Source organism: Myodes glareolus, chromosome 9, assembly GCF_982192425.1.
Source record: "Myodes glareolus chromosome 9, mMyoGla1.1, whole genome shotgun sequence".
In the NCBI taxonomy this organism is placed as follows: Eukaryota; Metazoa; Chordata; class Mammalia; order Rodentia; family Cricetidae; genus Myodes; species Myodes glareolus.
In genome coordinates, this window is record NC_142034.1 from 106,975,954 (window position 1) to 106,982,069 (window position 6,116).

The 6,116-nt window shown below is 49.8% G+C and overlaps 1 protein-coding gene across 4 annotated transcripts in view; it reads right to left on the reverse strand.

Moving 5' to 3' along the window:
• Positions 1–2,007, reverse strand: part of Myh11 (myosin heavy chain 11) — a 91,443-nt gene extending 89,436 nt beyond the window's left edge. For all 4 annotated transcript variants that reach the window (XM_048433271.3, XM_048433270.3, XM_048433273.3 and 1 more), the window contains exon 1: positions 1,851–2,007. The gene's annotated coding sequence lies outside the window, so the exon portion shown is untranslated. The remainder of the gene's footprint in view (positions 1–1,850) is intronic.
• Positions 2,008–6,116: the final 4,109 nt, after the last annotated feature.

The following is a 6,116-nucleotide window of genomic DNA, read 5'->3' on the forward strand; positions in this document are numbered from 1 at the left end:
TGGAAAAAAGGAGATAATTTCCACCAGAAAATTAAACTTCTACATAAGAAAGGATAGGCAAAAAAACCCTCAGTGCCTTCCAAGTGTCCCCCATTCCCTGCAGGGGAAAGGCAGAGAAGTCCCCAGAGTCCAAGCTAGCCAGGCTGCAGTGCAAGGCTGAACGACTGGCCAGGGGGGTTGGGGATGGCCTCATGGAAAACACTACCATACATGGGCATGTCTGCCTCCAGCCCAGCCTCCCACAGAAAAGCAATGATAAATCCATAGTGACTACCTTGTACGGAAGAGAGGCTCTATTTCAGATATGATAATAAAAATCCATGATGTTTATGAAGCAAACCCACAGGTTTCTCCAGGGTGGCTCAGCACAGGCATATGTTTTCGGATCTTGGAATGGAAGTACCCCCAGCCTTAGGGACTCCCACCACAACCTTATCCCACTCAGGAGCAGTCTTTAAATTTGTAAAAGGTCATTTTAAGTCTTCTTCGAAGAGTGCTAAGTGTTTCTTTTGCTTGAAGTAATGGATCCACCAGAAACATGAAACCAACAAATATTGGTTTTAGTAAAGAGAAAAGATGCCAGGGTCAAGGTATGAACTTGGCATCAGACAAACCGGGAAATGGGCTAACAAGTGTGACCCTCAGGAAACTACTTAACCTCACTGAGTTTCAGCTGTGTTATATACTAAACAGGCTCACAGTGTCTTTGTGATGAGGTGCATGTAATGATTAAAAAAACTCAATTCCATTTAAATGCTGTTAAAAGTACCTGACTTGTGTGCTATCGGCAATAGCATAGAATGGAAAGTGTTCCCTGCCACCTGCACGGATTTTCAGACCTGCATGGTCAAGCTCTTTTTCTTTAAGCCAAGTCTGAAATAGCATCTTGAAGTAAACAGGAGAAGAACTTTCACCAAAGGAAACAGAGCAAGGCAGAGGCAGAGCCAGAGCGGCGGTTCACTAAACACAACCCAACTTCCCTTCTTTCCCAACAAGCACAGCGGCCACTCTCAGTCCTAGTGCTGGCTTTCTAACCCTTCTCTTGTTATCTGACAGGCATAACTTTGAAGGGTGCTTTCCGCACAAGGCACGACTTTCCAGTTCTGAGCCTGAACAGCTGAAATCTCTCCTGCTCGCTCCTCCACCTTCCCACTGAGAAGCCCCAAACCCCAGTGCCTGCTCACTTGGCGCACCTGTGGGTGGCGGCTGTGAATGGAGCCTCAGCACGCACCTGGGCATCTGGGGCACTGACATTAACCTGGAAGAGCTCTTTTATTAATTCTCAGGGTCTGGGTTCTGGAAGGGATCAGAACTGAAAGAAATGAATCTTAACTTACAACAAGCTGCCTTGTCTAGCCACAAACTACCATCAGCCATCCACCTAAGTGGATGGAAAACACCTTGCATACAGCCCGTGCCCAAGGCTATCAACACTCTCACCAATATTTCTGGATTACTTTGTTCAATGATCAGCAGGTTATCCATCTCATGACCTTCTAGTCAGAATAACCTGGGGGTCTGCTCCCTGCCCCCAATATGGGGTTTGAACCCAGGAACCACAGAGCTCCATCACCACTGGTGCTAAAGCAGGCTATTTTATTTTTTTGGCTCTAGCATACCTGGAATTGGGCCTAGCCACCAGACCTTTAATTGGTACCCCCCACTTGCCCATGTGGTTCTGCTCAGCAGCAGCCTTGGGGATGCTGGTTTCCGAGAGAAATCATGGAAAGTCTAGGATGACCCAGTGCCTTGTTTCTTCCCACTTCCCATCCCCACTCCCAGGAGGATGTTCTAGAGGCCACTCAAGACCACCACCCAGACTTGCCCCCTATGGGACCAGCCCTACTTACAGATCTGTTACTGGGGGCTACCGGTAGGACAGGATTGAGAGCTCGGATCTGGCGCTGGTCCCAGGCTGGGGCGGTCCAAATCTTCCTGTGTGCCTCTGACGCCTGGCTTTATAGAGCCGGCTCTCCCCGTGGGTGAAAAGGGGAGGCGGCCGCCTGGAGGGGTGGGAGAGTCCTCTGCCCTTCGCGGCGCCCCCTGCAGGTGAGGAACAGAGCCGCCGGGAACCACCTGGCAGGGGTGCAGCGGCGCTGCCAGCGCACTGGCCTGCAGCCTCAACCTTCGCTCGCTGCAGTCACCCAGATCCTCGGTCCCTAGAGTAAAGGGATCGGGTACGCAGTGTCTGCAGGGAAATTTGAGAAATTCTCCACTAGGTCCATTCCAGCTATACTTTAACCTCTTCCTGATCATACTGGGAACCTGACACTTCCCTTTCTCCCTCATCCCCACTTCTTCCGCCCGCCACCGTCTAGATCTGGGCCGACAGGAAAAGGGGACTTTTGAACTCCGCAAAGTGCAAGGCACACCCTCTTGTGACTGCTAGAAATGTGTGGGAAGGGGAAACTTGCTTTTCCAAACTTGTTCTCTGCAACTCCATACACGCTATAACCCAAATTAAATATAACCCCGGGGTACTTGGAACCGATAATATCCTTGTGTCCGCAGCCGAAAAGTGGGGTGCTGCTGGGGAAGGGTGAATGATAACGTTTGGAGGAGTTGTGTTAAGATCCTAAGAGAATGTGTGTGGGGGGCTTTCCGGATCCTGCAAGTTCCCAACTGTACCCACTTCACCAAGGGATCTTTGTCCACTCAGAGGTGGTCCTTGGTCCTGTATGGATCTAGGCACCTGTCTCTTTTGTCTGACCAGGCACCACTCTCTTCTTTCCACTCTCTCTAGCTTTGACGAGTTTTTTCTTCCGTCTCTATCATTTCTTTTGTATATCCCTAAACTCTCTCTCTCTCTCTCTCTCTCTCTCTCTCTCTCTCTCTCTCTCTCTCTCTCTCTCTCTCTCTCTCTCTCTCTGCCACATGAACACACACTCAGGCCATAAAAGGAAGTCGAGGCAGGACTGGCCCCACTCCAAACTGGGGACGCCTAGCTCCCTTCGTGCGGACCCTCTAGGTCCCAAGCCCGTCCTCCCTCCGTGGCCGGGCTGGGCGGACAACCCAAAAAGGGAAGGCGCGATTCTCGCACAGGAATTCCCAGCGCGGCATACCAGCGGGGCTCTGGCTCCCCCTGACTAAATATGGTCCAGTGAAGCTGCCTGCTGAGCCCGCGGGGCGCTGGGGAACCCCAGTTCTCAGACAATGAGCTTCAGGCCCGCGTGCAGTTGGTGCTTCGAACCGGAGGATGACCCTTGCCAAACCTACCCCAGTCCCGTGGTGCTCAGTGGTCCCATTTTGCAGGGCAGAAGACTGAGTCCCCTGAGGGTCCACAGCATGCTCAGGACCTTTTAATATCAATGTTCACTCTGGGGAATAATCAGGGAACTGGTCACAAAGCCAAGAGAGGCCTCTGGGCAGCGTTGTTTTCATGGAAGTCTGCTGAGCCTCTTAACAGCCTCAGGACCAAGGGCAAGTAACTGTACCTGCTCTGCCTCAGTGTCCCTGTCTGTAAAAAGGGGAGAATGCCAGTTCCTTCCTTCCTGTTTTTCATAAGCAGTTCTTGAAACAGTGTGAAATTAACACACTGCAACTTTGTGGGCATAGGAAGCCCAGCAAAGTAGCAGCAAGCTGGCTGTGGTATTTAGAAGGCCAGGCAGCCTCCCATTGGCTTTGCACACAGTGATCTGTGTCTCAGTCCCTTTAGACCCCCTTCTGCATACCTTCAACACCAGTCCATCTGCTTCTCGTCCTTGAAAACATCTGGATTCTGATCTTCCCCATCCCCACCGCTATCTCCCTGCCCTGTAGGGCGACATAGAACAGAGCCAAGAACAGCTGCTTGGCTGGTCCTCTGTGGCGGTGGGGGAGGAGCCCTCGGGATGATGGACGAGGCTGCTTCCCCAAAGCCTCTTTACAGCTGCTGTAAAAGGAATGGAAACCGTCCCTGAGCTGAGCTCAGGAGGAATGGAAGGGAAAGCCCAGGGCCCACCTGCACCTACCCACTCTGGAACCAGTCCAGAGCTGGCCGTTCTGCAGCAGGCCCCAAGAGTCACTTCCAAGGGGCACAGCTGATTTTTAAAGGACTGGGCCAATTTTGAAATGAAAATGATTTCATTATTAAGGAGAGACTGGGCCAATAAAATGGCTGTATGGGTAAAGTATTTGCTGCCTAAGCCTGACCACTTGAGCTCCACCCTTAGGACCCACATGGTGGAAGGAGAGAACCAGCTGACTTTCATGTGTGGCAGTGGCACAGCTCCACCCCTGAGAAGTTGGTACATGTAATAAAAGGGTTTTAAAACTGCAGACTGTGTTGTGTATGTGGAATGTATGTACAATTCAATCACAGATGTCAGTTCTCAGGAGTCATCCACCACAGGGTCTATGTAGATTTGGTTGATCTGGTAGCAGACTCACAGAAATCAGCCTGCCTTACAAGTTCTGGGATTCAGTGTGTGCACCACTACCTCTGACATTGCTTTTGCTGTTGTTTTTACTGTGTTTTTGAGACCCAGGCTTGGCTGCTCAGCTGCAGCTTGCTGTGACAGTGCAGTCAGGGCACCCCTTGTCTCTTTCCATGAGTGCTAGAGATGGAATTCAGGCCCTCATTCTTGTCTCACCACCTCTGCCAAAGCAGGTGGAAATTTTCCTGTCTTCTTCACACCTAATGACCAGAATGATGGCACGAAGTAGGTTCCCCAGCATCTGCTGCTGAGGATATAGGTTTGAGAAAGGCAAGCCATCTGGCCAATGTAGCAAAGTTAATGGAAGAGCTGGAATTCCCACCTGGGCTAGCTGAGTTCATTCATAGCAAGAAGTGGTGGTGGTGGTGCCTGTCTGTGTAAACACATGCTCTTGTGTGTGGAGGCTGAAAGTCAACATTGGGTGTTTTCACCAGTCACATCTTCATTTTATTTTTTGAGCCGGTGTCTCTTATTGAGCCTGGAGCGTGTTGATTCTGCTACACTGTTAGACCAGAGAGCCAGCAAGCCCATGGATTCTCCTTCCTCTGTGCCCCGAGTGCTGGGATTATGGGTGTGCACTGCCATATTCAGCTTTTTATATGGGTGCTGGAGATCAGGTCCTCATGCTTGAATGGCAAGTACTTTATTGACTGAGCCATCTCCCCAGCTCCATTTATGTCTTTCCCCCAGGGGTGGAGTTTAAATCCCAAGTCTTGCCCACACTAGGCAAGCACTCTGCCACTGAGGCCCAGAAGCCTGATCTCAGCTCTGCTAAGTACTAACCGAGAACCTCTGAAGTGACCTACGTCCTTACATTCCATTGTCTCAGGAAAGGCAAACAACAGGCTCTCTCCTTCTCTATCTTGCTGGGTTGTTAACGACAGTGCTGGCCTTGTATAAACCATCCATGCCCTCCTGGCATGCTTGAGCAGTACCCAGGGACAGTATGTTCATTTAACAGTCACTCAATAAATATCTGTCCACTGTGAGAAGTTCAGATATCTGAAGTTTTTGGAAGGATCCTGATATAGGAGTAACTGTAGAGGCTTCTGTTTTATTTCTTGTGGTTGAAAAGGTCACTTATTTTAAGAAGAGGAGAAAAGTCACTTTACAAAATGCTCCTTTGACTGGGTGATATCAAATAAATTGTAAGTTTCTCTGAAGGGCAGTTTAATGGGAGTTTCCATAAACTCAGAAGACAAGGTGATAGAGAAGTTTCTCTTTGGAGTAGTTTTTTTTTTTTTATAGACAGGGTCTCACTGTGTAGCTAACCCTGGCTGGTTTGGAACTCACTATGTAGGCCATGCTGGTCTCAAACTCATACAGACCCACTTGCCTCTGTGTCATGAGTGTTGGGATTGATTTTAAATAGCTACTGGCTTCTAAAAGCCTCTGGCAAGCATGGGTGACTCCTGTATGTGCTTCAAGACTTAATTATTTAAGAGGACAGCAGCACGGCTGAGGAGTTGGCTCACTGCACAAGTATGAGGGCCAGAGTTTGAGTCCTCAACATTCATGTAAAAAGGCTGGGCATGGCCACATACACCCAGCACATAACATCTGTGCTGTGGGAGATGGAGACAGGAGACTCACTGGGGCTTGCTCGCTATCAGCCTAGCTCCAGCAAGTTCAGTGAGAGCCTATCTCAAGGGAATAAAGCAGTGACAGGACACCAGATATCTCCTCTGGCCTCAAATGCAC